We start from the raw sequence: 19,797 nt of genomic DNA, 5'->3' as shown, positions 1-19,797 counted from the left end.
ACATAAAGAAAATGTCTAAATTATCTTTATTAACCTTAGCCTGTACTTCAATCTTCTACCTTCATAGCAATTACCAGAATTAATTTACGTTAATAGCTCAAAGTACCCTTTAGTTCTCTGACATATTCTTTTGTCTCCAACAGGTTAGAAAGAAAAGTTTGATTAGAACCTGTCAAAACACTACTTAATAAAATAGTAAAGCAAGGCATGATTTACTGAGCAAGTTTTGGCTGGGGTAGAGTCAATTTTCTTCATAGTAGATAGTAAGGGCTATGTTTAGGATTTGTGCTGGAAATTGTTGATAATTCAGGTATGTCTTAGCTGTTGCTGCACAGTTTTTACACAGAGCCAATGTCTTTTCTGCTTCTCACCCCACCCCACCATCAAACAGGCCATGAGTCCACAAGGAGCTAGGAGGAGACACAGCCAAGACACCTGACCCCGAGTGACCACAGGGATATTCCATACCATATGGCACCATGATCAGGATTTAAAGATAAGGAAAAAGAAGGAGAGGAGAAGTTGAGAGTTATGATGTCTGTTTTCCCAAGGAACCATTACATGTGATGGAGCCTGGCTTTCCTAGAGATAACTGAGCATCTGCCTGCCCATGGGAAGTGGTGGATGGGCTCTTTACTTAGGTTTGCTTGTGTGCACAACTTTTGCTCTACCTATTAAAATGATCTTATCTCAACTTTTGAACTTTCTCAGTTAGCTCTGCATCTTAATGATAGAAATTAATTTTAGACCTAGGGTGAAATCAAAGTACATTAAATTAGACGTCTTAATACCAGAGATATAATTACACATAAGAGAATATAAACTTGTCACGAAACAAAACTCTCAAGAACAGAAAGTAGACTGGAGGAAAAAAAGGATTCTATTCACTCTTTTGCCAAAGAGAAGTTCAAAGACAAGCAGGAATCTTGCAGAATGGAAAGTCAGGCTGCTGAAGAAGTTAAAGGTCTCACAACAAATTTAATTTGACCTGATGCACTGCTTACATCCAGACAACCATTTCTCCTCATTAACCTACTCATACAGTTCCTCCTGAAAGGAGTGGTCAGCCACCCTCAGCAGCAACCAAGAAACACTACCACAAGCCTATATGCATGTACTCATTCAAGGTGCCTTTATCTTTAATATTTCTTTATGTTTTAGGTGTGAAATCAGAACATTTTCCTGAGTTATAGCTTTCATAAACTGTTAAGGTAGTTTTCCTTATCAGGAAAGAACATTCAGAACTACCTTACCTGAAAAACAGTGAGAAAGATCTATTCATGTTTCACTATAGTAGGTTGCTACTCTTGGAATTATTGGTGTAATTTTTAATTAATTCCTAGGGAGTGATTTAATTTTTTATTTTATGTATTTTTTAAGATCCTAATTAATGGTCTGGTACTTATTTAGATTTCTATAACTGATATTGATTCAGTGAAAAATACTGTCTAAAATTGATAAAATAATAACAGAGAAGCTACAATTAAATATATTTATTTAAAAAAAAAAAAAAAAAAAAAAAACAAAAAACGAGTACAAATGCAAAAGAACTAAAAAACACCACCCAATAAATACTAAGTTAATCCTCAACCTGTAATGACACCCAAAAAGACTAACAAATTCTTCCATCTTAAACAACATACTTCTTTGTTTTGAAATATTTTTCAGACATTTGTTCATATTATTATTTTCTCTCTTGCCCACACCACATGCTGGAAGAATCTCATAAGTGCCTAAAATACTATACCAATTTTTCTCTTCTCTCTCAAGACTGCCATTACATTGAAAACTACTTGCTTTCCCACATGCTGTGTCAATATTTTAAGTGATTTAGGTATCACCATTTTATTTGATAGGAATTCATATTGGTGCTACACAGAAAGAGGGCCCTAAACAATTATCCTGTTTCTCTCAGTCACCTGCATAGCACATATCAGTGCAAAATAGAAAAAGCATGAAGAAAATATTTGAGGTAAAAACATGCCTGTAAAAAAGCTTTCTTTTGATAATTCAGGTATGTCTTAGTTATTGCTGCACAGTTCTTACACAGAACCAAGATCTTTTCTGCTTCTCACTCCACCCTACCAGCAGAAGTAGCCTAAAAACTGGCACCTGATACCCAGAACACAGCACAACAGAATACAGGGACTTCAAAGAACACAGAAACCCCCACAAGATAAAGTTCTTACACTCCCATAATTTGGTTTATTTTTCCCTTGAAAACAACAGCTAATGAACTATGAGTTTAAGAAATGCCTTTTTGTATAAAATCATTCTTCACTAATAGATATATTCGCATTAGAATTTTAGAACAGTTTTATTTGAATGAAAACATTAAATTATGAAAATTCAGTGCATTTATGATATACACTATCCAAGGAATTCAAAGTACTTTAAAATATTTTTTGAAGACGGAATCTGAACATTAAAAGTCACAATTTACTTCTGAATATTTACATTGATACTTTCAGTGAAATTATTTAGATAACTCCCCAAATGCACTCATTTTAAATTCATTTATTCTTCTTAAAATCACTACAAATAAGCACATATTACCACTTACAGGAAAATACATACAGTAGTACTGTAAAGTTCAGTACTTAAAAAAAAATCCACTAAATTCATTTTATTTTCCTTACCCTTTCAAAATTTATTAGTTCCATGTGCAGGTGACATATTTTGAAACTACACAAAGTAAATTTTATAGGAAAATATTCAAGCTATTGATAAAACCAAGTGAAATTAATGTTATACTTGGATATTAATCCTCCCCCACCCCGAAACAGAGTTGATTCTATTAAAAGTGATAAATGGAATGGAAATTAAAATTTTAATGAGGTGCTTGTTAATCCATTTGTTCACATCTAATTTGAACTTGGTTAAATTGCTACTTATTATGAATACTATAGATATGATTCCTTCTAAATCTCAAGGGCAAACAAAATGTTAGAGGACTGCTTGTCCCAAGATAGGTCCACAGTATATTATCCAAGCTTCTGAAATTAAGCACTGGAGCTATTTCCTGTGATACATTTCATTTAAGAAAATTAATGACATTTTAAAGCAGTTGGTTAAGTCCTTTGACATGGTAATTGTCCATTCCAGAACAATAGAAGAAATATAACCAAAAAGAGACTGCCTACCTGCCATTGATCATTTCAAAGACTGGAGGGCTTATTTGTACCTATTGCAATTCCCAAGGACTTTATCAAGCACTAACATTTCTTTTAGTAGGATTTGGGGTTATTTTACCATATTTATTTCTACTTGATATGTGTATAAGAATGTGGTAGAGACACATATAAGTGATTTCTTCTGCTTGAATTTATCAAGAATTTCAAAAATATAACCTCATCTAGAAGACTGCACTCAAACTGAATACAAAGATAACATAGGTCTGAATAGCATTTTTACACCAAAAATAGTCCAAGAGCAACTGCAGTAATTAATAATGTATAATTTTATAATAATTCCATTTTTAAAAGTATATTAAAAGGAAAATGCTTAGGTGTTAAAACAAAGAATTGTCACCTTAATGGTCACATAGACACATTCCAAAATGAGGTCCCCAGACTCTTCTAACATCTCCTTTATTTCACTAGTTAGGCATGAATTTTCAAGTAGTTCTGTATGTTCATTTCTAATTCTCAGCTCATTTAAACTAGTTTAAAACAATGCACCTTGCAATCTTACATTGAACATCACAGCTGTGCATTTTCACATTGTCGAGATGTTAACAAAAATTGAACACTTGCATTTAAGAACTTTAGGAAAAATCAGCTGAGTTCAAGCCACAGGGTTTGAAGGTTTTGCTTTGTAAGTGATAAACTATCTTCCCTCCTTGGACTAAATTTCAATTTTAATAAAACCATTTGTTACACTTCTGAAAATCTCATCATATAGTACCCTACATATAGCATATAATTCATTAAACTGCTATCTCATAAAGTTTTTATGTTTCTTGACATAGGAGCCCATTTTTAAGGTTTTTTATAATTTCTTAAAATTATTTTATATTTATTTTACCTGAAGAGTTTATGCTTAGCTAAGTTCATGGACCATCTAAGTCCATGACTTTTTGTTGACCATATAATATTTACCCCAAAATTACTTTTTCTTTTCTTGTCGCTTTTGCCAGTATATCTTATCAGAAAATAAAATTTTAGGAATCACCACCACATTTATACAAAAATAATATACCACATAAATTAAAAAAAAAAAAAAAAAAAAAGTGAAGAAAAAGTCATAGTGATGTACTTTTCAGCACTACACATTGTCTTCCTTTTCTAAATCTTCGTCTACTTTGTATTCCTTTCTCTTCCCTCCACTCCATTTTTTTTGCATCTATATCATCTAAAAATTATTCAGAATTCTAAATCTTACATACATCTGCTTTGCTACAATCTAGGAAAAGGGAAAGATACAGAGGAAGAATCCTCTCAACTGAAATCTAGGAGCAAGGTTTGACACATTTTGCCCTGATTTTACTACCTCCTATAAGTCAAAAGAGTTCATTTTTTTCTCTTCCTAATATATTTATACTTGATTCCTAATAAAAGGAATCTGAACAAAATACGCTATGTAAAAGTTTAAAATTGCAAGAAGATAAATGATCTCGATAATAAGCAAAACTCAAATAAATGCTGTTCAATTTCGGGGCACTCAGATAAGAAAAAAAAACTTTTCATTCATTTAGCCTACCTCAGTGAACCCAGGGTAATAAATCTGTAAGAGCACAACATGCATTTTGCAAGGGAGCATCTGTTTCCACACTTAGTTACAGTTTTTGTCCATTCCTCAGGTACCCCTTCCTTATAAATTTGTTCATTATAACTTCAAAAACAGGAATGCATATCTATTATGACAGTAAATCTGGAATTTTCTAGGAGAATTCCCTCAAATTTACCGAATTAGTATTTATTTTCTAATTTTGTTACAACAAAATACCAATGGTACAGAATAAGAGATAAAAGATGCAAAAGAAAAAAAAACAGAGCATGGGAATGCACTGCCCTATTTCCCAAGCCTCTTCTTCTGTGACACAAAACCCAACATTTCTGACAATATTTGTATGTTGAAAAAGTATCTTAGTCTAATTTTGTTTATCTTTGCTTTTGACAGCTGAATTCCCCATATTGGGTTATGTTACACAGATTAACAGATTACTAACAGAACCTGTTGGCACAAACCCCCTTCTCTATCATACTGCCCTGGATATAAGATGTGTATTATTTTCCAGAAAGCATTTTAATAAATCCAAGGGAAATCCAACTTGCAGCAAGTTCATATGGGATCAGGAAGAGCCAAGGGTTAAGCAGGCCATAACCTGCTCAGAGGACTTTGAACTAAGCAACAGCTCATGTGCACATGCAAATCTCATCTGGCTCATCTGGAAAGTACATCATCACATTAGAAAAAAAAGCAGGGGCATGTCTAGAGTTGGGAATTTGATCTATAAAGATTAATTCTTCATGATTGCTGAGGTTCTTGTTTGTTGTAGCTTTTTAAATTTTTTCTTTGAGGATTGCACTGTGCTGGAGGAAGCTTCAGACAATGTAACGTAGATTTTAGCACTGTACTAGCAACCGAGAAGTGAAAGTATCAAAGCGAAGCTGTGCTATTAAGTAATGAGGCTGAGAAGCTGGACATTCTTGCAAATTTTATGGCCCAAAGAGAACAGGTTCAAGATTTCCATTAAATTATAGACAGACTGCTAGAGACAGCCAAACACTCCCAGTCAAGTAAGTCAGCGGGACCAAAAAGAAGTCTCCAAGAACAGTCAGTCATGGGCAGAAAAAATTTCTGTTGAATGTTGTTGAATATACTGAAGAGTAGTAATATTATTCTAAAACAAGATGTAAGTTGGAACATACTACCTCCCCCCAGGGTTGAATCCCACTGTCTGCATTTCTACAAAATATGCATGCAACAGTCAATCTGCAAATGCACAATAAATTCACTGAGTCCAGATAATATTTGGTTTGTAAATTTCAACTGTATTTCATGTGCATGGTAAATATCTAATCCTTTCCATAACTGAAGAGTAAACAACAAAGAAATAGGTAAGAGTAGACTGCCTTCCTCCAAGCAATTCGTTCATCCCACAGCTAGTTTTTGGCTGGCATCTTGACAGCATACTAAATTTTAGCAGCCAATGCAAGGTAGATGAAAAACACTGGTGGTAGCAGTTAACTCTTTCCACCACTCTTCCATGTAGCTATTCCCATTGTGCTTCAAAGGAGATAACTGAGGGCAAACTACAGAGCAATGCAACTGTGTGGACGTGAATGCAAATCACTTCTGAAGGTGCAATACCATGACACATGTGGAGCATTTGCCTTTCCTTGCTTTTGACTCTTTTGAGTACTTTGACCAAGAATCACATATTGGGTTTGTATTTGTGCATCAGCTTTACAACAGAAGTCTGATCCATGACCACTGTTACTGTGGTTACTAGGTAGAAATTCACACCAACAATTTATTGTCATTACTGAGAAGAGACTGCCCTTCCTGCTGATCTGGGGGGTGGGAGAGGATTGCTAAAAAGCTAAGCTAATCAGCACTACCATTTCTCAGTCCTATGCAATATATTGCTTCTTATCACTTCAGTCAAGCTCTCTTTAAAGAATACTGCCTTTCCCAGATAGCATTTGTATTGAAAATCCTTACAAATGCTGCCCATGGCAAAATGAACATGCTCCAAGGCTTCACTAAGGTTTCACTTTTTGTGGTTATATTGTTAATAGCTGCACCCAAAGCAACTTCAATTCTGTGAAGAGATCTTCGGCGTTAATTTCCTTTTAGATCCATAATCACCAACATTTCTGCTTTTGCTTGCAAAAATCTATCAGTAAAAAACAATTAACATCTAAAACACTGTGTATGCATCATCTTTCCAATATGGAAGCACTTTAACTAAAAAAGAACAATTACAGTTCACCATCACTCAAAAGGACATATACCATAGGTGGTCAATAGTCACTAAATGCTGCTCAAATCCAGTAAATCTCATTGAATAAAATGACAAATATTTATGCTTTAAACAGTGAAAGGTCAAATTATTTTTCTGCTTTCAGTTTCTCAATACAAATGCATGCTCACAGAGAATATATTTTATGGGGAAAAAAAAAGCAAAAAAAAACAAAACAAAAAAAAAAACAAAAAACACCAAATAACCAAAACCACCCCAGCAGATTCTTTTACCAAACCATGTTAAAGTAACTATTTCAACCTTTACAGCAACCATCAGCCATCAACAACTGCAGCAACAGTAGGGAAAACCTGTCAAAAAATTGTATATTAAGCAGTTGTTAAGAAATAGGTGCTTATGGTTTTAAGTCATCATTATTGAAAATACTAGCAGTCTTCATAAACATAAGAAATTCTAGTTAATTTTCATATTCATCTGCTGAGAATTAACTCTTTATAAAGTTGCACCCTTAGTAAAAGATACCAAGATTTACTAAAATCAATAAAAGCAATAAATGATGTGAACAGCACAGTTATAAGAAAGACATGTTGAGAAAATTCTCTCTAGTGAAAAAAAAGTGTTTGGCAGTTATATGTGAAAGATGATAATTCAATGGAAATATATACAAAATCTCCCTTTTTTGGCACATTTTCTGTTCTTTATAACCAATTTTTAACAGGAGTTCAAAATCTAAATTATGTAAAAGGCACCATCACATACCTGAGAATTTTATTACAAATCATAGGTTATGAGGATGGAGTTGAGGGATCAGGCTCAAGTACAATTCAGTCTCCAGGTTGGCAACTCTAAGTTACAATCAGGATACCAGGTTATTTCACACCTTTTCATATAGAACTTCAACACTTTCCCATTAGACTGAAAAGGTTTTATATATATTTACACACACACACACACACACACACACACACACGTACGTTTTTTTTTTAAATTTAGGGGTTTTTTTTAAGGAAACACTTTGAAGCTTTTCTCTCTCTCTGGCCCTAAATTCCGAAAAAGTAAAAAAACTAATTCAGAAAAAGTAAAAAGACAATATCCAAAGAGTGCTGGATGTATTAGCCAAGGTGGGGAGGAAGGACATAAGTATGTGGGACAGTATTTGGGGCAGTATTTTGGCATGTGTAATAATGAGTAGGTCTTCTGCCTACCGATTTTAGGTCCCTGATACCAGAAATGGAGACTGTGATTTTCATAGGAAAGGATTATTTTTTTAATCAAGCACAGGAAACCCTCTAAGACCCTTGCAACCACAGCATCTAAAAGCCTTGTATTTGCTGAAGTACATTATCAGGGATATTAGCTCCATGGGCCCAAGAGTTCAGATTATATTACAGAAAGCAAACACATACAAGTTTCACAAATCTCAATATATTTGACGAGCAGCAAAAACACATATAATACTTGTCTTTACTTGCCTTGGAGTTACACATAATTTATAATTAGAATTTTCATCTCATGTCTAAATGGGGCACAGAAGAATTGAGAGGACAGGGTTCTGCAACAGAATATTATGCAAAGTGAACAATAATACGAATTCAGAGGCACTTATTGCAATTAAGTTAGTTGGGTGGTTGGGTGTTTTTCTCAAGATCAAAAAGGATAAACTCTAAAGGAGGGGGCACACTGAGAATACACACATGACAGATTAAACCAATCAGAGATGGGCTGCCTTAAAAAACCCCACAATGCTCATGTTCTGGAAGTGGTTCCAAAAAGTCGTAGTGCTGTAGCAGCCACCTTGTGCCCACAAGAACAATATTGATTTTCATTTTCCTAGACCTTTAGCCTGAAAAGCAAGCCACTCTGTATTACTGTGTAGATGGGAAGGACAGCAAGGAACATTTTAAGCTAACTATGAAATTACACCCAGAAATTGCTTTCCTTATTGTTACAGAAAATAGTCCTGCTGTTTACAGCAGACCTGTGTCTGCAGATGAACAAAAAGAATCCATACACGTGATACAAATATTTTGCACTGGACATTACTGTTCTACACTTACATGACTGTGTTAAATAGGAAAGAGATGGAACCAGTTCAGTCCTTAGAAAAAGCACAAGACCATCATAATGAAGAACCACAGTTTATGCAGGTCCACAAATCCGTCCATCATGACATGGAACACTGAGATAGAATTGCACTTGAGCATAATTAAGGACTAAAAGGATGATTAAGGCTAGTAATTCTGCCCCATTAAATAAGAACTGACAGACAGAGAGGTCTTGAGGCAAATGCCTGACATTTGAATCTGGCAGCTTGCAGTTCACTTGGAAGGAATACAGAGTTGATGTGAGAAGCTAAAGATTCCTAATGGGAAAAGGCAAAATTGCAAAGGAAAACTGCAACCATAGTTCAAAGCAGGATTGACAGCCATGACTGTTGCATCTTGACAGACTTTTTAAAGCTTGCAGTATAAAAAAGCAATACTTAGAATTATAGAATATGCAGACTTGGAAGGGACCCACAAGGATCAATCAAGTCCAATCCCTGGCCCTATGCAGGATACCCTAAGAGTCACACCATGTGCCCAAAATCATTGTCCAAACACTTCTTGAACTCTGTCAGGCTTGATACTGTGAGCACTTCCCTAGGGAGCCTCTTCCAGTGTGAATCACCCTCTGGATGAAAAACCTCTTCCTGATACTTAATCTAAGCCTCCCCTCACTCAACTTCATGCTGATCCTTGAGTCCTGTCACTGGTGACAACAGTGAAAAGCTCAGTTTTCTCATTTTTCTAAAAACTTTTTTCCCAACTTAGAGGACATTTGAGGGCAGCTCTCCCAAAATGTGTCACTCTGGTCCTTTTACTCATGTCCTAGATGTTCACAGAAACTGTTGGTGGAAAGTAAATTCAAACCTCTGTAAATTTTACCTTAGAACTTTATGGGTGGTTGCTTTTTGGTTGTGGGATGTTTGTGTTTGTTTTGGGGGGCTTTGGGGTTTTTTTGTTGGTTTTTTTTTTTTTTTTTTGTTTTGTTTTGTTTTGTGTGAGGTTTCTTGAGGTGGTTTTGGTTTTTATTATCTTTCAAATAGGTGTCACACGACCTGGACTTGTAATTTCTTTTTTCCGGCACATATAATATACCAGAAAGTAGGTCTACCTCAAGTAACACAAAATAACTTGAAGTTTTGAATGGATTTGAGATTAGACTCCTAAAAAAATCTAGTCATTCATGGCCACAACAGAAATTTAAAGGGTCAACATGAAGGCTTGCTCCAGAACTTTGTGTATTTAGGAGTAACAATATATGTGATCAACAAGAAAATTGGGATGATGATTTTTGGAAGACAAAGTAGATAAGGAAACATCTCTGGATCAGCTGTAGTGCATTCAAATATAAATACATTATACAAAACTCAAACTTGACTAAGGCAAAATGCAAACATATTTGGGAACAGGAAGAAACATGAGAATGTAATGCCAAACTGCATCAATAAACAAGCAGCTTACAAAGGGACAACTTCCTTTCAGAGCAGACTCTGGAAAACAGTTTTGCAAGAACCGAATGTAAAACATGATGAAGGAGATGGATTGTTCATTCATCCAGTGTTTTATTTTAGAAGTAAATGTCAGAATTTTCTAGTTTTATTACAATAACAGATTGGCAACATATTCTTTCTTGTGACTTCTATAAAAGACTTTTTACGTCTCACTTTCAGCTGACCACTATTCCCCACTGATGCCTCACACCAAAACACCTTACAGTTCTTAATGTCAGGGAACAGTCAACAGCATCTAAAAGGCCATAAAGCAACTGTTGAAACTGCTAATGGAGCCTAATAAATTAATCAGCTCCCCAAATAATAAACATATGGGATTTAATGTCTGTAAATGTTTGGAAACAAAACACAGCTACTCTACCTCAAGAGTTATCATGCTTGACACTGGCATTCCAAAAAACATGTGGGAAAAAATCTATCAAGAAGTATCTGACTTCCAAGAATCAGTTTCTAAATTTCTGTAACAGTGGCAACCTACATCTAATATTGTAACTGCAAGATTATACCTAAAGCTGTTCAAGTCATTTCTGCATTCAGAAGTTACTTCCACACTGCTCTTGCAGAGGAATACCACCAAGGTACAGACATGACCTACTCCTTCTTCCCTCTGTTGCACTGTCACTACAAATCCTTGAAACAACATAGGAACTCTAATCTTAGATCCATATCAATGCACCCAAAATATTTCCTAACATTTCATTTGGCCATCAGGAAATCATGAAAGTTTACTAGGAAGGTGTGTTCACATACACTAAGTATAATTAAATACACTGAAAAGGCCAATGGATGTGAAGAGAAAGTCAACAATATTGACATGTAAAAAATATTTGAAAATTAAAAACAGTTTCACCACAGAGGATTAAGTGACATCACAGCCAGCCACTGGGATACTAACAATTACACATAATATTTATATGACTGATTTTATAATTATTAAGTAACTTGAAATTTATTTTAAAAGGAGTAACAACAACAATTCTTAAAAGGTAATGACAAGACTGTGTCTGAGTATCATGAAACACTACTTGGCAATAAGACCAGCAAAGCAGCACAGAAGTATCCCAGGAGAGCTAGTGGAATCTCCATCATCTAGGATATTTAAAACCAAACTGGACAAACTGTTGGAAAATGTTCTGTAGGGAATAGCCCTGAATTTGTAAGAAGACAGACTGGATGATCTAACAGTTTTTTTCCCATCTGTAATGCCTATTACTCTGCAATTGTCTCATGTCCTCAATCCACACATTAAGCAATCCCCACATAGCTACAAATGGTTTGGTTCCAAAGCTTCCACTCTTTCTTTACTCATCATTTAAGACTAGCAGAGCAGATGCTACTTAGGAATGAAAATGTCCATAGCAAGATCAGCAATGAGGAGTAAAATACAATTCTGAGGCCTAACCATGTAATTTCTCTCACACCAGCTGTTCTCAAGCTGTGTTAGTGCATACAATGTAAAAGAGTACCATTAGGGGAATACAAACAGCTGGAAAATGGTTTGCAGCTCACCTCAATGTTCTGCACTTTCAGTGTAACTGGAATTTGTGGTATCAGCATTGTTAAATCCTGTTGCAAACTACTGTGTATCTCAGAAACTGATGAAAAATAGTACTGCAAAATCTCAACCCCACTGTCTCAAGCTCTACATTGATGACAGCTTCTTTCAGCTACAATAATAATCTAAACAGTATCTACCTCTGATTTATACTCATCACTCAGTCTTGTCTGTGTTTACAAGTCTTATTTACATACGGCAAGCACCAGCAGGAAGAGGGAGGATGTTCATTATTACAGATTTTACCCCCAGAGTTCTTTTTTATAGCTCTATAATCTACAATTTTACTTAAATAGGGAAAAATCAGAAAAAGCATTTTTTGATTAGAGATGGCTATTCCGTTTTCATAATGGAGAAATACAGCAGGTTTCATATCTATAAATGAATGTGTTTCTAAGCATGAGTTTGCATAGTGTGAGACTCATAGATTTCTATCCCCCAATACAGAGAAGAAGGTTTACAGCACTGAAATAACCAGTGGAACCACACCTTTTTAACAGAGGTAGTGTTTTAAATTTTTAAGGGCCCTTTTAATCCCACAATAACTGTATTTTGCTGTTCATCATAAGGAACATGCTATACGTAGAACATCCTAGTTAGAATTTTACTTGTTTTGAACCACATTTATTTAGTAACAGATTATATATATAGATTTGACTGGTTTCAGCTTTCTAAATATAAAAATTTTACTTTGAAAAGTTTTCAAAATATTCAATTAAGTACTACACTATCAAGTAGTAACTATTTTTTCTTTGTAAAGCACATAAAATTAAAAAATATTTGATGGTTTTTACTTTTCTATCAACGTAATCATCCTTTTTACATTGTTTTCCACTTTGCTTCCTTTTATATTCACACAGGGAGAACTGATCCACTAGCATAGCCAACTTGAATTCCTTCCTGGCACAGTGCACAGGAGGTTGCACATGGCACACGTACTTCAACTTGTTTACATAATGTAATTATGAATTTATATCACTAGATATTATTATATCACTGTATGGCCATATTCATGGCCACGTTTATTTCAAAATAAAAATATCCTCACACAGATCTACAGAGATATGTAACAGTTATCAATTTAGGATATAATATTTTCCTGTATATTCACAATTTCTATTGTATCTGGTGTAAATTGCACACTTTTAAAACAGGGGTATTTCCATTGCATGAGATGATCCCAGGATGGCTTGAGCTGGATAGTTTTTGATCCTCTCTAATCACAGAGGAGCAAAGTGAGTGCTCTACGGATTATGGATAGAATCCTGAGGTTCAAATATTCCTTGAACAAGATGAAAATCAAACAAGGTTAAATGTTGACGCAAAAAATTTGATGCATTTTATTTAATAGTAGAGTGAGAAAGAAATAGAAAGAAAAAAATATATGAAAAGGGATGGAGGGCTGTCAGGGGTGAAGGGGGTCCCCAACAACACTTTTGAGGGTTCCACTGATATTAGGGTGATCGTGACAAAATAAAAGGAGAGTGGTGCGACAACCTCAACTTGCAACGTAGAATACTTTAATAATAGTGAAAACAAATGTGGGATGAGGCCCAAGAAACCAAACACTAACCACAGTGGGGGTCCATGGTCCAAGACAAAGATGAAGGAGGCCTGGGGTATAAATGTGGGGCAGGAAAGGGGGTGGAGTCCAGGTTAGGGCCAATGGCTATAGGGGAAAGCGGTGCAGAGGTGGGGTAAGGGAAGGCAGGCTCCAATAGGGTAGGCTGGGTGGGACACTGCATCAAATGAGGACCAATGGGGATACAAAGAAGGAAGAATATTCTAGGGGCTGGGAGTGGCGATGGTGACTGGAAAATGAGGGTCAGGAATATTTATGAGTCAATAACATGGGTAATCCCATAGCTCCTTGGTACAACAACTGGGATTGCTACAACTCTAACAGATACGTGCCAAGGCCTAGGGTTGGGGTACAGGTCTTCTTCAGTAATGGTTGTCTGACCTGGAAAACAGGCCAGGCTGACTCCCACATCTCCCCCTTTTTGTTTAACTATAAAAATAGAAGTAAATGATTTCTATAAAACTCTGTAAGAACACAAGGAACAATTAACAGTGGAACAACAACGACAATTACAAAACTAATGATTTGAATCAAACTTATGACAACAAGCAGTCTCAATACAAAAGCTCGTATTTTAGAAGTCCCTTCAATTAGTCTCCTGTTCCTTCCTCTTGTGGTCTTTATTTTCTTCTCCTTTGCTCTGCTACGTTCTCAGGACAGTTTGTTAGGGGTTTCAGACCAACAAACGCAGCGCATTTGGGAAATGTGGCTCCCTTCTAATTTGGCTTGAGCTGTTGCCTTGCTTGTCTTTGCTGCTTTTTCTCTGCAATATAAAACTCAGATCTCCAGTTAGATTGTTCTGGAACTCACATAAAGATGTTGTATGGATAAATGAAAGGGATACACACACAAGAAATTAATTTTGACATGTATGAAGAGTAAAAGGTGTACTTAGAAAAGTGAGTTTAACGTAATGACCAATGTAGCACATAACTAAAACCTTTTCACTTCTTTGCTCTCAATTTAATACCTTTCCTTTTTAGTAAATCACTCATTTTCCTTTCTGCTCATTCTCTTATTGTTTCCCTTTCCTTCTTCCTTCTCTTCCTTTTCTCTTCTTTGTAGCAATCTTGTAAATATTTTACTCCATCACCCCTTGTCTTACCATTAACCAACATACACACATCTTCTCTTCACTTTCTTTTTCATTCTCATTTAAACTTCTGGTACTTTTCTATTAACAAAAAATGTAGTTTAACACATCAAGTCCAAAAGTAAGACATACCAAAGTAAAACTCATCATCTGTAAAATTCTTTTTAAACAGTGAAAAACTGAACATTAATTTAGACTTATTATGCCTACATATTCCCCTGTTTTTCTTTTATTATTTGTTTGTGGGGGAGATAGTTATGTGGCACTTTTTTCTTTTTTAAAGAGATTACTCTTTATCATAAGAACCATGAATATTGTCATTCTGCAGAGCCCCTTGCAGAAAGAGCAATAGTCAGGACATCAAGAATGTATCCTACCCATTTTTTAAAATTAATTAGAACAGAGGCACTTTATGCTTTATAGGAATAGAACTCTCTTGGATAGTTTTAAAAACTTGTTTGCATTCATGTATATGCAAAAATGAAGAGATATTAATGATGTGTAAAAATCATATCAACATCAACCAACTAAATAAGAATACTGATCTTTAAATAGAAACATAGTAAAAACTATTTAAAAACTTTTAAGACTTAGTGCTATTAAATTAAACTACTCTTTTTAATGAAGACTGGGGGCTGTAAGAGATTGTTGATTAGTACACCTGGCAGCTCCTGCTAAGATGATTGTCTTACAGAAAGAGTAGAGGTGCCACAAGTATTTACTGAGGTAGATGTTGCCAGCAGAATCACTTCACCCAGTGGGGCTGCTTGATTGACTGCTAGCAGAAGCAGCATTATGGCTGAAAATTTTATACTGAGCTCAAGATCAATTTCAGTTAAAACTCAGTCTTGAATATGACAGAGAGCAATGGAAAAAACTAAAAATTAGAATTAGTAAAACTTGTAAGATATTATAAAGATTATCTTAGGAGGACTTGAAATTTATACTGTTACCTTAATTGCTCTTTAAAGTAAAATACAGGATGAAAATAAAACTAAACTTGACGTCAGTAAAATAACTTCGCTTCTTAATTTTACACACTCAATTCTGAGACAACAAAAACCATTAAATAAACATATCTTCAAGCTATAAAAAATTTATCTAAACTTAACATTATCTCAATATGACAAAAAACCTATTTGGGTCAGCACAGAAAACTTGCACAGTTGCATTAATTTGTTGTTCAGAGCAGGCTTGGTAGTAGCAAGGAGAGTTTTTCCTTTTCCTCTCTGCTGTTGATGCTGGGGAGCCTTGGGTTTCAGGTGTTCCTGACCACAGCTCGCTGTAACATCTTTGCTTTTGGCAGTAACAGCATCGTCAGAATTTGCTGGAAATCCCTGTGGCTGCAACTGGGCACAGTGGTCGCCAACACAGGCAAACTTGGCTGAGTGCAAGAACTTCTGATAAAGTCTGAATGGCAAGAGATGTATTCAAAAGAGGCTCTTGATGTTGAAACACAGGCTTTTGAAAATCCTTGGTGTGTTGATCTGGATGGATTCCCTCCCCTGCTAGCCAGTCAAGTGTAATGCCAGTTTCTCTTGGATCCCTTGCATATTCCAGTAATACACTTTTCCATTCTGACTCCCACACAGAAAATTCGGTAGAAGAGAGTAATGATGCTATTAAATCCAGCTTTGAACACAACTCCCATTCACCCTGTTCTAGATCTGATCTTTTAATCTTTCCACAATTCTCTCCCTGTTCTCCAACCAGCAGAGAACTTCCTCAGAAGGAGAGGAGGACAATCTGGAGAAACAGCCTGCGGCAATGAACACTCCTTTGCTCCTAGGGTTGCCCTCCTTATCAGGTCTCAGTGCTGACCAAGGCTACCTGGGTAACGCCATTTTGGAGGCGGGCTCTTCCGGAAGTGCCGGGGGGCAGTTCCGGTCTGCTCCCAGGGGACGTGCATCCAGTGCCAGTCCCGGCGGGCCCTGAGGGCGGCGGGCGGGCAGCCAGGGAGCGAGGGCGGGCTGGCAGGCGGAGCTAGAGGCAGGGTCACCCGACGGACCAGGGTTTCGACCGAAGGTGTTATTGGTGATTTTAAAATGGCCGCCATTTGCGGCAGGGCAACTGATGGGGAAGAACTGCTGTTAGGATGGAGAGCAGGGCGACGAACACGGGAGGGCACCGGAGGGATGGAAGAGGGGATATGCATGATGCCTGCGCACTGCCATCGCGAATCTCGGCTGGAGGGTCAGCCACAGGGGACGAGCAGAGAACAGGCTGCTTTGAAGCTCAGTTAGGTGCAGGGTTAGGAGAAACCGACGAGCCAGGTAATCGACGCTGGGATTGGTGCAGGGTTTCAAGGATAAGGTGATAAATAGAGAGCATGCGAGGTGCATTGAAGTCCCTTTTTACTGCAAGTTGATAAATCTTGGCCTCCACTGGGTCCCAGAACTTGATTTTCCCCGTATTGTAATAAACGGAGCAGGGCCAAAGCCTTTATTAAATAGCAGTTCTTTTATTGAAGAATTGGGGGGGTCGCCAGGGGCCGACACCTGCTGCTGCTTGCTTAGGCGACGCTGGAAGGAGATTCCCATGCAGTCCTGTCCGAGGGCAGGAAAGGGAGTTCCAACCTCACAGGCACGTCCAGAACTCGTTTGGGGCTCATTGGTCCAAGGGTGCCACTCTTCTCAACAGCTCCTTAGTTCATGGGTAGTTAGGACTTCCACTGAAGAGGTGTTTCTTGGGAACTCTGGAAACTTTGCATATGGGGCAGTGTCTTTTGATTGACAGGGAGCAGCAGCAGGCAGCCGGAAGCGAAGTGAGGGACAGGGCAGAAATAGGAAGTGATTGAACTAGAACTGGGATTGTTTGGGAAAATACAAACAGAGGGCCAACTTGGGGATACAGAACATGCATATCAAGAACAGTAAGTTGCTTAACATTTTAACAGAGGGGACAACTTTTAAAACTATTTGTAACCCCTATTTACCTCACGTATGATCAGCTGAGGTGTCAGGGATGTTCTGACAGATCCACCTCACAAGCAGTTTCACTTCTCTCTTGGAGAAATCTTCGCCGTTTTTTCTAGTAATAAACTTAAATTGTCCAGAAGTGCTCTTCTCTGCTTTCAACATGTAACCACCCATCTTCTTTTCTCCCACCTTACAGGGAGCAGCTGCTGGGACGCCCCTAGCCTAAACGAGGACCAGTGTTTTAAAACACCGCAGCAAAGTGGGCTGTGCTGTGTCTGCCGTGCCCTAACCCACCTGCACTCCACCATGTCCCCGTCACCATCCTCACGATCCCGGTGCCGGCCGAGTCCCTCCCTGTCGACGTGTCCCCGGACCCCGGCACAGCCACCATCCAGGGACGCTGTCCTGCTGCCGAGACAGGAGCCCTGAACGTCAGGTCATGTCAGGGGTGAGGGGGATCCCCGACAACACTTTTGAGGGTTCCACTGATATTAGGGTGATCGTGACAAAATAAAAGGAGAGTGGTGTGAGGACCTCAACTTGCAACATGAAATACTTTAATAATAGTGAAAACAAATGTGGGATGACGCCCAAGAAATCAAACACTAACCACAGTGGGAGTCCATGGTCCAAGACAAAGATGAAGGAGGCCTGGGGTATAAATGTGGGGCAGGAAAGGGGATGGAGTCCAGGTTAGGGCCAATGGGTATAGGGGAAAGTGGTGCAGAGGTGGGGTAAGGGAAGGCAGGCTCCAATAGGGTAGGCTGGGTGGGACACTGCATCAAATGAGGGCCAATGGGGATACAAAGAAGGAAGAATATTCTAGGGGCTGGGAGTGGTGATGATGACTGGAAAATGAGGGTCGGGAATATTTATGAGTCATTAACATGAGTATTCCCATAGCTCCTTGGTACAACAACTGGGATTGTCAAAACTCCAACAGATACGTGCCAAAGCCTAAGGTTGGGGTACAGATCTTTTCCAGTAATAGTTGTCTGACTTGGAAAACAGGCCAGGTTGATTCCTACTGAGGGCTGGGAGGTGGGTCAGGAGGACAAATTAAATAGAAACATATTAATACTCTATGAAATATCTTGTTGATCTCTGTCAGGTGGTTGTCTTTATGGTGATGGTTCCCCACCAAAAAAACATAGAATCCTATGGATTAATATATATTTGGGGCAGGTAGGAATGCCCAATTACCCCCCACCCCCAGGGGGGCAAATCTGACACTGTCTTGCAAGAGTTCGGGTCAGTTGCATCGTTTCACATCATGTGCAGTGCATCATCTGGTGCGGGGTCTGAGGTACACTTTGGGGGCCTTGGATGGACCATGACACCACTCAGCTGCCACTCATGTAAATGTCCTGTAGATGTACCTTTCCCATGGTGTGGGGCCCTGCAGCTGAGCCAGTTTGTGTAAGGGAGGATGGGCATTCACTACCTCTCACCAGAGGCTACTTTATCCAAAACCTCTCCTCCTCCTCCCTGGGTTGGGAGAGGGAGGCTATGCTAACCTGGCAGTGGATAAGCCTGGGGCTAGGGCTTCCACCCTGAAGCTGCTGGGCTTGGCTCTTCAAATGCTCTCAGCCTTATACATTACTTTCCAGACCTGAGATTATTTGAGCAATAGTGTCACTTGCTGTTATCTTGAGTAGCCTTAGGCAGTTTGACTCACGTTTCGGGGTTTCAGCCAGAAGGCCTGTCCAGGTTGTGCTTCCATGGTGCAGCTTTGTTATACAATATTGCTATAATAGGCAAAAGTCTCACAAAAATGCTTAAGCCATAAATCAAAACATTTCACTCTCTGACAGTTGCAAGGAACCTTCAAGATAATGTAGCTCCAAAACCTCTGCCATGGGCAATGACACCTTCCACTAGACCAGAATGCTCCAAGCCCCATCCAGCCAGCCTTTGACACTGACAGGCTTTGGCACCTGCACCATCTCTGGGCAACCTGTTCCAGTGCCTCACCACCCACACAGCAGAGAATTTCTTCCTAACTACATATTTATTATTTATATCTAAGCAAAACAGATAAAAATATTTTCTACTTGCCTTTGGAAGCTTAAAAAATGTCATTTAAAAAAACATACCAAAATATGAGATGTGTTACAAGTGAAAAAATCCTCATCAAAATCTCAAGTTTATATTAAAAAATT

Source organism: Erithacus rubecula, assembly GCF_903797595.1.
Source record: "Erithacus rubecula genome assembly, chromosome: 3".
NCBI lineage: Eukaryota > Metazoa > Chordata > Aves > Passeriformes > Muscicapidae > Erithacus > Erithacus rubecula.
Note: the sequence above shows the minus strand (reverse complement) of the source record.